The sequence below is a fragment of the Meleagris gallopavo genome, chromosome 10 (assembly GCF_000146605.3).
Source record: "Meleagris gallopavo isolate NT-WF06-2002-E0010 breed Aviagen turkey brand Nicholas breeding stock chromosome 10, Turkey_5.1, whole genome shotgun sequence".
Lineage (NCBI taxonomy): Eukaryota > Metazoa > Chordata > Aves > Galliformes > Phasianidae > Meleagris > Meleagris gallopavo.
This window is the reverse complement of record NC_015020.2, coordinates 6,981,948-6,997,139: the sequence shown is the minus strand read 5'-3', so window position 1 is coordinate 6,997,139 and position 15,192 is coordinate 6,981,948. Positions and strand designations below refer to the sequence as shown.

The 15,192-nt window shown below is 34.5% G+C and overlaps 1 long non-coding RNA gene across 1 annotated transcript in view; it reads right to left on the bottom strand.

The window, feature by feature from the left end:
- Positions 1 to 2,907: 2,907 nt before the first annotated feature.
- The window catches only part of LOC104912293, a 62,010-nt gene continuing 49,725 nt past the window's right edge, over positions 2,908 to 15,192 (bottom strand). The window contains exons 2-5 of the long non-coding RNA XR_794557.2: positions 14,767 to 14,879; positions 9,827 to 9,925; positions 4,703 to 4,753; positions 2,908 to 4,233 (exon numbers count right to left, since the gene is read on the bottom strand). This is a non-coding gene — a long non-coding RNA (uncharacterized LOC104912293). The remainder of the gene's footprint in view (positions 4,234 to 4,702; positions 4,754 to 9,826; positions 9,926 to 14,766; positions 14,880 to 15,192) is intronic.

Here is a 15,192-nt window from a genome sequence, read left to right as displayed (position 1 = left end):
AAATAAAAAAGCATTTGTGAATTTACAAATTTATAGAGTCAAACTAGAAAGCTCTTGTATACTACCAATTATTTCAGGCTATTTGGCTTCTTCCTCTTCCAGAGCAGGCTAGCACAGAAAAAAAGCACTATAATCTCACTGGCCTCTATTTTGGCATGACAACCAGGAGCAAAGCTGTCACTGAGCTGTTTATTCAGGCCAAATTCCCAGGAGGCCCACCACACACAGCCCCCCTCCCTCCACACCCTGTTGTGGTTTCTCTTCATCTCTACTATAGCTTCTTATACTTTGGTTCCTGCAGGAATCAAATTTAATCTGTTTCAGTATATTTTATGCTTCACTGATTTATTCAAAGCTGAATAAAAGCATTGCAGTACTTACGTTTCCTATTTTATTTTGGGAACTGTATTATTAGTAGCACCATTCAGTTACTAGAATAACTCGAGTCAAGCAGATTAAAAACCCAAGCTACACCTGTGCTATTCAGCTTGCACTTCAATCTTATCCACTACATTAAATAAGGTCTGGATAAAAATGAGACAGATTAACCTATCATTTGACTTACAGAAGTGTATTTATGGTAAAAGAAGATCCAGTTCTACAGCGAGTCTGGTAAATTTTGCCCTTCTTTTGCTGGAAATTATCATCTCTGTGCCAAACTATTCCATTGCATTGAAAAAAAAAACAAAACAAAATAGTCTTGAACTCTACAGCAGAAAAGTAGCTTCAATACATACCTAAAGGAAAGAAAAATACTGTATTACTTGTTTGATTGATAGTACCAAAAAAAAAGAAGACTTTTTCTGTTTAATTATTGTTTTATAATCTATACAATTATTATTCAAGACTCATGAGATTCCTCCATTTCAATTTCCAGTCACACTCCGGTGTTCTGTAAGGATTTTTGTTTGTTCGTTTGTTTTAATACAAAATTAAAATGAGTAAAGGATGAAAATAATAAAAAATATATAAGAACAATCTTAATATAGCATGCATATTTGTATATATACATACATGAGATGGTCAGCTAGTAAATATTTTATTTTGCTTTGTATAGGTTAGAATATAACTAGATGAGTTCAGATAGATTGAACAATAAAATAAACATGACAAAATGGGTTTTAAGTCAGGAAACAGAACAGTAAAGCAATTTCCTGAGTTATTTAAATGCTTTCATTGGAGAAATGTCATTACATACTTGAATTACACTGGAATATAATTACATAAACACCACAAATAACAATGTTTTACCAAGAAAAACAGAAGTTAAGAGAGGGGAATTATTTCCTGCCATTTTTCTTAATTTTAAGAAACGTTCTAGATGTTATAAGAAATAAATCAAAAAAAAGATTCTATATTTACTTTAGGAGTCCATTTCCTTAACACTTACAAGCACATACTTATCTTTAAGTATCTGATATGTGAATAGCCCTGTACATGCAGTCCCTCACAAGTTTATACAGGCCTTAGTGACCTTAATCAGAAGCTTAGCTCCAAAATTTTTTGTCACTGAGAACGCATGTGAAGAGAAAGCGTATGAGCAATTAATTGTAATCTTTTCACAGGTAAAGTCAGAGGATTTGTGTTCTTAGCTTTCATATTAAATATGTATATCTTTACAAACATCTCCTCAGATGTGGTTTCAGAAAGATATTAAATTTAATACAGTTGAGACCACTTACATTTTACTATCCATCTAAACCCAGTAATTGACAGAGTACGATTGGACCCTTTCTCAGCAGTAAAATATGCACCAAAATTGGAAAGCCATCTGTGACTTTTTGGATGTGGTGCTCAGGGACATGATTTATCAGAGAGTTGTTAGTCAGGGTAGTATAGTTAGATTGTGGTTGGACATGATGATCTTTAAGGTCTTTTCCAGCCTGAGCAATTAATTCCATGATCAGCCCAAACAACCCCAATTCAAATCAGGTGCACACATTATACCTAAATGCCCCATAGCAATAGTATTATTCTGGTGGGACTTTAAGCTATACTCAAATCCACTCTAAATTTAAAGGAGATCTTCATGCATAAAATTTCCATTTAAATATATGTAATTCTTCATTAACAAATTCTTAAAACAGTATGTCATGACCAAGCAACTCACTTCCTCAAAATAATTTCTGTCTTAAACTAAGCATTTAGGGAAGATTAGCTGGAAGTAAATATTGAGGAATCATCTCCAAGGCACAGAATACCAAACTGAATCAGATCCGTACCTACTCTCTCCACTTCTATAGTCCTTACCAGTAACATTTATATCCAGAAAATGAGCCGGAGACAAAGACAGACTAAATCTTAGTCTATCCCAGTTTTTCTCCATCCCTGCTATGAATTCCCATATCAGTAAGTCATTGATGTTTGGTTGGCTTTCTTCCCCCAGAGGCAACACTGTTTTCCACAGCATTCTGGTGGATCCATAACTGATCAGGAGCTCTAAGAATTGACATTCCTCATGCCCTTTGTGTCTCAGTTTCTTTATTTGTAGGAAAAAAGATAGAAGAATAGACAATAATGTCCATCTATTTCATCTATTTTTTAGGGGATATTATCTTCGAACTACCAGGGCATTTCAAAGTGAGTCCTAAGTTAATTTTTTTTTTTTTACTTTTTTAGGAATTACTAATTTACTAGATATCTCACACTTGTAAGAAATGTTACAACTTGTATCTGAAATTGATGTTTGTTTTGCCTCTGAGACCCTTGTTCATAAACTTACTAGAAGCTAAACCTGAAATTATATGCATGAAATATCATTACAACTGTATGGAAAATTCATTTTCTGTTTGTTTTTGTTTTGGATAGAAAAAAGAAAAAAGTACCCATTTATGCTTCAAATTTTTGCAAATACAATAGCAACTTTTAAAACACTGTTAATCTAGCAAAAATCTTTGAGAGCTTTATTTCATCATAGAGAGATGATACAGTAACATTAAAAGAAAGGAAAAGAAGAAGTCAAGTTAGACTACCATAGTCCCTCAGAAGAACAGAGAATTGCTGTTGAAGACAAATAAATCAAGTACAAGGAGAAGTAAGGTAAAGTATTATACTATTTGAGGGGAAAAAAAAAAAAGGCAATAATATTCTTTTTCAAGTAATGGCATTTATTCTTGCCCATCAATAGGAACAGTTTTTCCTGCATAGTACATTTATTTATATCTCAGAATGAAAGCTATACATGCGCAGCAGGGAATAGAAAAATCTAATGTGTTTCTATTATGAAGAGAATCTATACTTACAATTATCAAGGATTCAGATTAAGCCCATTTTAAAATACAGCCTGTCCTTAAATAAACCAGTACATTCAATCAATAAATGTTAAATCAGGTAGAGACAGAATTTTTAGAAATTCAAAATGTGAAGCATGGAGTTTATTTGTTTAACACCAACAAAACTTGCCTGTGGAGCAAGTCCCATCTGCATTCTGGCTTGTGTGAGAGAGTACATACCTACATAGGTTCACTTTGCTGTCTGTAACAGAGTTGTTCACATGACCAGCCTACAGAAAAACAAACTATACAGAAAGACTCAGAACAAAGAGATTACACATCTGATGCACATTGTATTAATTCCATATCATGTCTGGGGCTCAAGAAGTATCCTGTCAGAAAGAGTGAAGACCTGACATACAAAAACAGTAGAACATTCCAGGCACAAAAGACAAAAATTAGAGAAGATGTAGGAGTACCAAGAAACTGAAGTAAGTTTTTGCATTTGGGAATACTGGAGAATGGAGATTTGGATTCATAAGTAAAATATTTCTTCTTCCTAAACAGTCTATTAAAGCAGTATGACATTTCCATAGTAATAGGTTTGGAAGGTACCCAATTGTGTGTGGACAGTCTTCAGTAGCTGGCAGTGGTACACAATGGGAGTTTATAATTTACATCATTAATAACAATGTTTTTCATTACTAAATCCCACACGGACTTGTTTTAATACACATTGTCATAAGGACTCCAGAAGTTTTATGTTTGCCACATAGACACAAGTGCAAGTGGAACTACTTGACAATAGAGGACAGGGTGAGAAAAAGACAAAGTGGAAAAAATTGTAGAGAAAAATCACATCAGACTCAGAGGACAAGACTTCTCATGGAATTTGTTTGACTTGCAGAAGCCACAAAGACTTAAATCTTGAACACTTCAGAGTTGGTTATAGATGGAGTCATTCCCATTTTTGGTCAAACAAAGTTTAAGGCTGTAAACATCTAGGTTTCCTGAGGATTTTCTGCAGGAGGAAAGGATAAGAGAGCTAAAGTCATCCCAGCAGTGTCTCTGCATGTGGCTCCATAAATATGCTTCAACAACTTAGAGAAAACTCTTTCTAATCTTCTGCTATACTTAAATCTACACGCCCACCTAACTTCCAGGAATGAACTAAGTTTATTTTTATGTCCAGATTAACAACATTTAGGTATATAACATTATCTCTTCTGTGTAGAGGGAACAAACACAAGGATAGAAGTACCTTGTACTTCAGACAAAATAAATGACTTCATATGTTACTTATAATCAAAATGAGGGATTTTTTTCAAAAAAAAAAAAATCAACTATTATTTTCATCTTGCTGCTTTCTTTAGTGCACAGAATAAAAAATAAATTTAAAAAGTCAATTAATTGAGACAAAATGGAAAAGAACAACGGAAGCAAGATATTTTGCCAAAAAAAATTTCATTTGTGCACATCCTGATACTTACTAATATGAAGGCAGCTCCAAATGTAATGTCTCCTATTTATTCCCACCGAAACTGCAACAGATAAAAAGAGCAAAATAAGCTACTTGATAGAGCAAATCCTGTGTAATCTACTGTAGGGAACCTCATTTAGCAGGGGTGTAATCTCCAGAGAGACGTCCATTCAAACCCCTACTACTCTGTGATTTTGCAAATGCTAAGATACACCTTCCTTTTAGTTTCTTTGCTAACTTCAGGAATTGCAGAAAGATAGCATAGTGTCATGCAAAAATGCCTGTGCCCTTCAGAGACAAGACATGTAATATATGTATAAAAGAAAGGATCATCCCTGTTTGATGACAAATATTGCTCATGCTGTTTATAGAAAATAAGGCGTTCTCACAAGAGCTAATAACAGAAGAATAAGCTCACTTTTCTCTCCACCATAGTAATAGCATCATTGTTATCCACGCATTATTCAAATGCTTGGCTTCTGTAGTTGTGAGCATCTACACAAAGAGCTTTCAGTCTTGTGTTGGTTTGTAATGTGAAGCTCTGAGAAGGTGGTAGTATAACTTTCTCTAAACCCTTTCAGGTGCTTCTTATGCTATGTATCCAGGAGAGTATCTTAAGTCAGCAGACACAGCTCACACTGCTCTAATGCACTACAATTTACAGTTTGCACAGTTCAGGATTATAAGGTTGTCATTAGTTGTCATTATAATGAGAGAACAAGGCAATTATTGTAGACACCTTGTAAAGATTCACTGATAGGAGACAGGTTACATCCATCTTGCTGAGGACAACATGGTAAGGGACTCTATATGGAAAGTTCTCTGGTGACATGCAAATAATGGATTGGATAGAAAAGCACATGGGAGTTTTTAATACCAAGTAAGCAAACTCTTCAAGTTTTTAATTCATTCTAAACATGCTGGTAATTTCATTAATACGTTTGAAGTAAGTAAAAAAAATAGTCTCTACTTCTGCACACTCTCATCCAGAGAAGTGCTAAGTGTCCATGGTAACCTCAAGCAAACATGAATACTAGCAAGAATTTAACCACAGCATCACAGGCTTGCCTGAGACCATACCATTTGAACAGACATAGTGACCTACTGAAGTATTTTCCTACTATCTTGATTTTTCTTTAACCCAATTCTTGTTTCCTTCACAAAGTTCTCCAGCTTACACTGGCAGAGGTACTACAGGGCAATGTTGGAGGCTGATATTTCTGTTCATAAATTAACAAGGGGACAACTGCTTTAAATTTTCCCTAATGATAATTAAATCCCTAAGCTAAAATTACCAGTTTATACCAAAATTTTATATTTTAAGAATACATTTTGTCATACTAGCAACCTTGAACAAAGTAATTTCAAGTATCTGCTTTGCTAGAGATTGTCTTACATTATGAGTTTCCTCCTCTTAGAGTCAAAGTACTTCTGACTTTCTGTCTCCACTTGTCTCTGTCTCCAGAAGTGCTCCTTTACTGTTCAGCTGCCTGTTGTATTTATCCATCCCTTAGGAAAGAGTTAAAGGAGTAAAGAGCAAAACATCTACAATTAAATTGCTCTTTAACTTGTTGCTGCCTCTTGGCAGCTGCAGGTTGTAATTCACTTCAGAAAGAATAAATATTGTAGGGTTTTACATTCATATTTTCAGTAGAAAAGAAATGCTGGGAGTCACAAATTGCTGCTGAAAAGCTAAGCATATTCAAGGACTAAAGATTATAGAGACAAGTGTCGTAAGTGTCTCTAAGACAAGAAACACTTCAAAAAATAAACAAAGAACCTATTTAGTCCCTAATGGCTTGCAGAAACTCCTAATTTCAGTACAGTGGGTTTAGAAGAGACTTGTGTGTCTGTCAATCTGCCTAAGCAGAAAGCAAACTTATATTACACAACTGAAAGAAGAAAATTGGAGCATACCTGTAAGGAATTCCTCCCCAGTAAATATCTTGCATAATTTAACCATCAGCTTGTGCCCAGCACAAAGGACTTGTTTTTTTATTCTGATTTTTATTAGCTCAAGGTTGTGCAGGTCTGTAACAAACATTTGCCCATCAGTGTATTTTGCATGTCTTATTCTCTTGACAAAAGCAAAGCAATTCAGCAAATAAACTTGAAAACACAATTGTTTGTCTACCTCTGGAGATCATCTAGTTCAGCCCCATGCTTAGAATAGAGTGGCTACTGCAAGTTACTCAGGACTGTGTTTAATCAGGTTTCGAATACCTCCAAAGATGGAGTCTTCACAACCTAAGACACCTCTTCATATATTTCATTGTCCTGACAGTAAAGAAGGGTTTTTTTTCCCCCTGTCTTTAAAATGAATTCTCTGCATTTCAGTCTGCACCCTTTCCCTCTTGTCCCACTGTAATTGATCATTACTGAAAAGAGCCTGGCTCCATCCTCTTTACATCGTCTCTTCAGTATTTATAAACTCTGAGAGCTGATTTCCAGTTGGTTGGACCTCAAAAAGTTATAACTCATAAGATTACCCTTATCCAGGTGCAGAACTTAGAATTTTCCATTTTTGAATGCTTTGAGATTTCTGTCAACACTGAATAACAGCACAACCACTTGGTGTATCCAACACTCCTCCCAGTCCTGTCCTCAGCAAAGCTGCTCAAGATGCGCTCTGCCCCATCATTCAGGTCAGCAAGAAAGATGTTAAGTAGTATTGGATCCAGTATTCCTAAAGGTTAGTCTTACTAGTAAAGATCAAGTCCAAGAACGCAGAGTAGGCTTTGTCCCTGCAGGGTAGGGGGCATGAAAACAGTCCTTGGTAAGAGAAGAATTTGACTAGAAAACTTAAATGCTTTTTCTTGCATGTTCAAACAGCTCTCAAGTCTGGGAATTTCTCTCTAGCATAGCTTTTAAATAGCACTGACATAAAATCCCTTCACACGCCCAGAGAAAGCAAAACGCCTACTAAACAAAAGATAGTTCAGAATGATTTCTCCAGCTTTATTACAAAGACCCAGAATCAGTGTCATCCCACAGCGCATTGATTTCAGATTTTTTCAATCAAATTTCATATATGGCAGTCTTTGTGTTGCAAAAACACAAAGAGGTAGAGAAATACTTTCAGAGCATGCTATATCAGAACTGAAATAATTAAAGATCAAATACTACTTGCACCTCTCATAAATTGATGCTTGATTAAATGTGGACAAAAAATGAAGAAAAAAATCCCTCATCAGTGAGCTTGAACAGCGAAAACTAAATAGAGTAAATAAAGACAAATACATGAGATTAAATTTTTTTGATCTCTAAATCCCATAAGATGTTATTATAAACAAAAGTGAAACAATAAAGCCTGAAATAAATGCAGCTTGATTTCCTGTGGATTTGTACCTCATTATTTAAGCCCTGAGTTGAGCTTTTCCTCTGGTATGTGAATTTATAACCTTTCACAAAACATGAGCTCTCTCTACTGTTTTTCTCTCTTTTAAAGTGCTTATGGGGTCTTATTTTTACAATACTACCAAGAACTCAATTATCTTTGATACTTCTGCCCTTCTGTCAAACTTGGTTGACATCAGATATCGGGTTCAAAAGTTATTAGATGAGACATTCAGACAGATACACATAGATCAAAGAAATGCAAAAAAAAGTTATGTTTCTGTAAAGAAACAAGGCTAAAAATATTTAGAAAGATAAAAGATAGTTGTATGTATTAAATTTCATGGACAGGGAAATCTGTGACTCCTGCATGCTTATAATAATCTTAAGGAATAAGTCAGACTTCTGTTTTTCAGAAGAAAAAAAATAAAAATACAAAACTCTCTGGCAGCTAAAATTGTTTTGGCAATAGTACTCTGACCATAGAAATTCTCTACAAAATAACACCAAATATTACTCATGCTAAAGAAAATCAACTTCTTATTAAAATGATGTGAAAGTAGCAGGCTGAGCTCACAACATCATATAAGGACTTCAGGGTTCACTCCAGTAGTTTCTGAAGTGATCTCCACTTTCAAGACACTGGTAATCTGATTATTATTATTATTTTACCTATTTAGGTCAGATATAATGTGTAATTTTGGATTAAATTTAAAAGTACAGATAAGCTGACCCATTTTTATTCATCCTTCTACACTTTTTACATCTAAACAACATGGAGGCAGTGTATCCAGAGTTTACATTTTGATAAATAAAGCATACAAAGTAAGATTATTATATGAATTTTATAGCTTTTAATGCAAGGGTTATAGTCTCTTATTAGAAAAGTAGACTGCCTTGATTTTTAAAGATTCAAAGATTACTTCTCTAACACAGGCAATGTCTTTACATGTATTCATTTATGAAAGGAATTACAAATGAAAAGATTAACCTGACCACTGAGGACACATTTAATATAAGCCTACCTGAGGCTTGTCATTACCCGTATGGCATTGCTGACCTTGAAAAGCTTTCATGTTAACCAGAAAATGTGGTACAGATCTAGGATACAGAACTAAAAAAATGCATTTCTTTGTGACATAATTATCACGTTTCTGCCTTAAAATGACACCTAGCTTTGTTCTTAATAGTTAATTTATTCAATAGTCTTAATTAGAAAAAAAAAGCGGAACATTTATATGAATTCCAAGACTTTGTCTGTGACAAAAACAGCAAAGATAAAAATATCACACTGCCTAACCTCTCTTGACAGAGAAAGTCAAAGACAGAAGGGCACCTTCCAGCACCCATTCCTGAAGAGAAGTTAGTCTAGCAGAAATAGACTGCAAAAGGAAGCGTAGGACCATAAAGGGACAGGCTGAGTCCCATTTCAGCACCTGTGGTACCACAGCGCTAAAGCTATGTGGTACAACAGTGGATGGCATCTGAGAAATCAGCACCCTTAGGAGGGAAGCAGCCTTCTAACAGGAGAGCTTCCCAGCTTCCCTACCTCTGAAAACTCTTATAGCTGACATTCTTCTGCAAACTTATATGTACAGGTCAATGTCTGATTTTTCATTAAGCAGCTTAAGTAAGAACCACAGCATTTTTAGCAGCAAGATGAATAAGTTTTATAAAAGCGTCCATATCACAGAGGTAAAAGTCTGATATTTTTCTTATTTTCAGGACTAAAAGCGGTTTCAGTTCCATGAGAGTGAATACCAATAAATATCAATCAATCAGTAAATAAAATTCTTACCTCAACATCTAATTCTTTGTGTATTTAGAATCAGTCTTTGCTTCTACTGAACCACTGGAACATACAATGCCTCTGTGCTTTGCACCTCTGAAAGCCTGCCTTCAAGAGAACAAAAACATTAGCAAGATAAAAAAAAAGAAAAATAAATAGACTGCACAATATGACATTTTTTTAGTCAGATGAATAAGCAGATTCAGCAAAATCAAACATTACTTCTCAGTATCTAACATTTCTCTGTGATTTCCATGGTTCATTTTTCTTGTACAACAGCAATCATAAGACATCTAGTTCTTTTATTTAAAGGTCATTATTCACATTCATTTATAATATGTGCATTCATTTATAATATGTTGCTTGAATTTATTCCAACACCATTAAATTGTAAGGATATGATTTCAAACAAAAGCAAGTTTTGCCCTTTTTCTTCTGAAACTCCCTTTTTAGCTGCATCTACAACAGTTTGGGATGGCTGAGATGTAATGCTGCAGTTCTCAGATTCTTAACTCAAACCATAAAAAGTAAAAAATATTGATAATTTTTCCACCAACATCACTGTAACAAGACAAACGAAACATACTCTCCATGGAAGTGGGAAAGCAGAGATGATAACATCAAAGATATATATATGTATATAACACACACACAATTATTATTTTTTAATCAGTCTAAGCTGTAAAACTCACACAAAAGACAGAAAAGGCAAAAATGGCAGCATATGTAGCATTTGCCCAGGGTACTTTTATCAGGGAGCTGCCTGAGCTAGGCTCTTCTCAGCAGCCCGTAGTTACCCTCAGTTCATGCTGGTCAGGTCTTTTACCAGGAGAGTTTTCCTTTCAGTATTTATGTAGTGCAGCAGGCAACTGTTTACCTCAGAGGCATAAAAGTAAATCCGGATGTGTTTGATCCATAGTGCCACAGTGGCTCTGTTGCCTATGGAAACAAAGGCTCCTTTTCAGGGAGTTCACACAAGAGGCCTTGAAATGCTAGAGAGAGCCATCTATTTCAGCCACTGTAATGTTAGTAGGTATTTTGCTGATATGTGTACATATATATATATATACACATATATATATATATGTATGTATAAAAACACACATGTACACACACATATATACGTATGTATATATGCTTATATGTGCCCCCAAAATTGTTACCTCTGTTATATTCCAGAACAATCAGATGAAATAGTTCCTAAGTCTCACATTAATTTTAAATTACTTTATTTAAACAACATAATCCCCCCTTTTAAAAAAATTAATATTTGAAATCTAATAGATGTTCAAGCTCTAACCATCTGTTTTTTTCCTCCACCTTACATAGTATAGGTTGTTACATGCTTTGTGGACAGCAGCTTGGCAAATTTATTTTATGCTTACTCACAAATTTGGATTTTGTAGATGACCCTCAGGAGGAAGTATTGGGTAGTAGCAAAGAATGGCGCCAAAAGCACCTTTGCTAAAGCTTTCCTTTGAAAATTTCTTATTCTTGACTAGACTATAACTTCCTAAGCATCATTCAGATGTAGAATTCTGTACATTTTACATATAACTGATCAAGTATTTCACATTTCCACAAATCTTAGTGCACAGCATTTTTTACAGCTCTTCCCAGTGAGAGCTTGAGTGGGTACGAAAGGAATATGGTCAGATACAAGACTTGAATGCAAAAGGCATGACATTCTGCTCTCAGAACAATATTGGCTTAAATCTTCAGTTGCTGACATCTACAGCTCAAGCACTGGAAAGAATATGCTTCAGTATCTCCTCCCTTTTTATAGATATAAGAATATATTCAAAAAATTCATAGTCCATGTGACTTTGCTGAAGATCTCTAGTACAAACCTTCAGATTCCAATTTGAGAAGGCAAGTAGTAGCTAACAGCTCATTCTTTAATTGGCTTTTACCTACAATTTAGCTGTTTGTATAACATGCTTTTAACTTTTACGTTGGAGCACACGTGTGCTTATATTACTAGATATATAAACGAATGTATAGTCCTTAATACCTTCACCTAAATTGGGCATCCTCAAGTTTACATTTCTGAGGAAGCTTTAGTTTACACATAGTAATAAGGTTTCACAATTTCAAGGAAATGGTTTTAATTCATTTAAATCCGAATACTATTCTTCATAAAGAACCTAAGGTCCAAGAAATCTTGAAAATATCATCTGTATAAATATTCAGATACATATGAGCCTAAAACTTCAGAAGCAGTTCTGTCAGTGGAGAAATTTTTCTCCACTTCACAATAGATGACTAAGATCTGAATGATGTACTGATAACGATGTACAGAAGAAGTACAAAGAGGAGAGGCTGGACTCATTACTAAAAAGAATTTATTACAAATATGCCTCACTTATTAGTTCAAAAAAAATCAATATGTTGGGTATAGTTCGTAAAATTCCCACATAGCATGAAAAAGACATAGTTTGTTAGTGACCTGAAATTTCCTTTACTTTTTTTCCACTGATTATGTTTGGGGATTTTTGTTTGCTCCTATTGTGTTTTCCTTAAAAAAAGAAGGATGTTGGAATTCAAACAAGAGATTCATGAGCAAACTTGTTTAAAAAATAAATCATTCTGTTGATCCTGAGTTATGCCACTATTTGGAAGAAAACAGCTGCTGGTAAATCCGAGAAAATATCAAATATTATAACTGACCTGTAAATAGATGCTGATTCAGCCACGTCTCCAATATAAAGTACATAGTACTTACAGGAGAAATCTTACTGAAGACAACTGCCTTAATGCAAGGCTGGCAGGTTGGGGACAGGGAAAGCAAGACTTATTCAACTCACTGCTTCTTAGAGAAGGACAAGAGAACTGCTGGGTAGCAGCTAACTTCATTTCCCAAAAGAAATAAGGGATAAGCATTCCAGAAGCCACCTGAATGGTCAAGAGTTATAGACAACTCATGACAGCTACTCAGGATGTAATGGGATCATCTTCAAGAAAATACCTACCAAAACATATAGCCAGCTCTTCTGAGATATTTTCGGGTGTTTTTATTCCAAAGCTATGCTTGTTGCTACATCTATCTTTGGATTTGCCCTGCAGCCCAGATGCTTGTCCATGTACAATGTCGGAAAACACTATAGCAAAGACGTGTGAACACTGCAAGATGCCTAGCTTTTCTTAGCTTGCTATAATTTGTTACAACTTCTTTGTTTCATGACACAAGACCTTATGTCAGCACCAGAATCTTCTTGATGTCCAGAGTTGCATCTACTTGACAAGAATGCTTCTTGAATTCTCTCATGTCCAACATAAATTACAGAGTATTCATGCTGATTAACAGCTGGCAAGATTTAGGCCTCCTAGTAGATATACTTCACAAAGTAAGGTAGTAAATCTCAACTTATTTTCTCATAAAATGTATCTCCTAGATTGACAGTCTACTTAGATTAATTCAGGATTTCTCCCACTATGTAGACAATAGAGCAAAAGACAGAATGCTGTTTTCTAAAGGGGCAAATTACGTTATACATTTTTTGCAACAATAACAGCAATTTGCAATGTTTTTATTCAAATTACATTCAGGGTATCTGACAAAGCAATAATTATACAACAAATGCATCATCCTAAAAAAAAAAAAAAAGAAATGTGAGAGAGCAATTATAAATAAATGGCAAAGGTCAGATGAACATGTTCAAACAAATGGAGTAACTAAACTTCTGAATATAATCTTAAACGATATAAAGAAATATTTTTAAATGCAAGTCCAGCTTTAACTTCTAAAGCAATTTTTTAAATGTCTTCTTTATTTATTTATGTTTAAAATTCAGCCTCTAACAAGAGGAAGTAGAACAGATAAAAAAAATTACATGCATAAAGCAGGCATATTTGACAAGTTGGGTAATACATGAAAAGAACTTAAAGTATTATGTTCGGCTTAAAAGATTAAAAGATAGAAAAATAAAAAGTGTTCCTCTTAATTAGAGAAGCCATATGCTCTATGAAATAAATCCTGGTAGTAGGATAGCTTGTAATTACAACCTTATTTTTAAGCAGATCCTGTTAATTCTGTTATATGCTTTATTTCTTATTTATTTACTATAATATTAAGATCACAGTGTTGCTATGAAGAAGTGCACTTCACAGTTGAAATAATATCACAGAAGTAATTTTTCTATCCCTCCTCCTACAAACAAGAGATAATAAACACGGCTTTACACATTAAAGATTATTTTCTTGTCTACACTGAAAACAGAAAATAAAAATATGGAAAAAAAGAAAGGAAAGAATCCCCATAATGAGTTCTCCTTGCTCTGAGTATCCTGCCTAAGTCAATACAATAATTCAAGGTATTCATATGGAAATAAACTTAGAGTATTGCTTATGCATTCTATAGCCAGAGTGATAAAATGGGGTAAGTCATCCAAGCGCCTAAGTCCTGAAATGTGGGAAATCACTTTTCTGTTGTTGTTGCTAACAGTTTTTAACTGAGTGGTATGAAGTTTTGTCATATGCTGTTAGAAAAACAAAAAATCTTTTCCTTAAAATATACCCCATATTTCTCCCTTTTGAATGAGAGTATCTTTAATAAAATGCTGACCCCAAAACTCCAAAAAGTCACTGCCATCCTTATACATCTAATAGGAAAGCATGTAATGAGGTAATTTCACATAAGGAGCTATCATTTTCATAGAGATACAGATGTTTCTATAACTAAATGATTTCTAAGCATCAATCACATCTTCCCCAGATCTCCCGACAGAACCAACATGATCAGCCTTATAGAAAAACAAGAATCAGCTCATAAGTACATTAGAAGCATAGTTCACTTGAAAACAAAACTTCTTGCTGCGAAATTTAATGTAAATAAATTCAAGACAACATTTGATCACATTTTCAGTCCTGTGATGCTCACGTTCCCTTTCTTACCACACCTGAGCACCTCACAGGTTACTGTTCAACTTCCACATTTCACTAGCACTTACCTGTATTCACTGTCACCAGTTCCACACGCACACATACTGTGCATCTCACTTCCCTTCAGGCATTAACATCAAGCAGCTGAAACAGGTTTATGCTAGTTCTGCTGTTCTGATTGCTAAGCAAAAAGGACAGGAAATCATTATAGTCAAAACATTTCTAAGAGAGGTCACTTTAATACAAAATTACATCAATCACCTCAAAGAAAAAAGTACATATCAATTGGTGTCATTCATTCGTGGGCAAGTATCAGCTTTAGTTTGAAAAAGTTAAGGTGGTTCTGGAGAAAAATCATTAAAAGTTAAACAAGTCTTTCAAGACAGATTTAAATCCCATGAAAGAAGGTAACATTCATAACTTGTTTCATATGATAATCAAAATGGTTTCTTGAAAACTTTTAACTGAAGACATTATGGTGAAAGTAGTGTGAA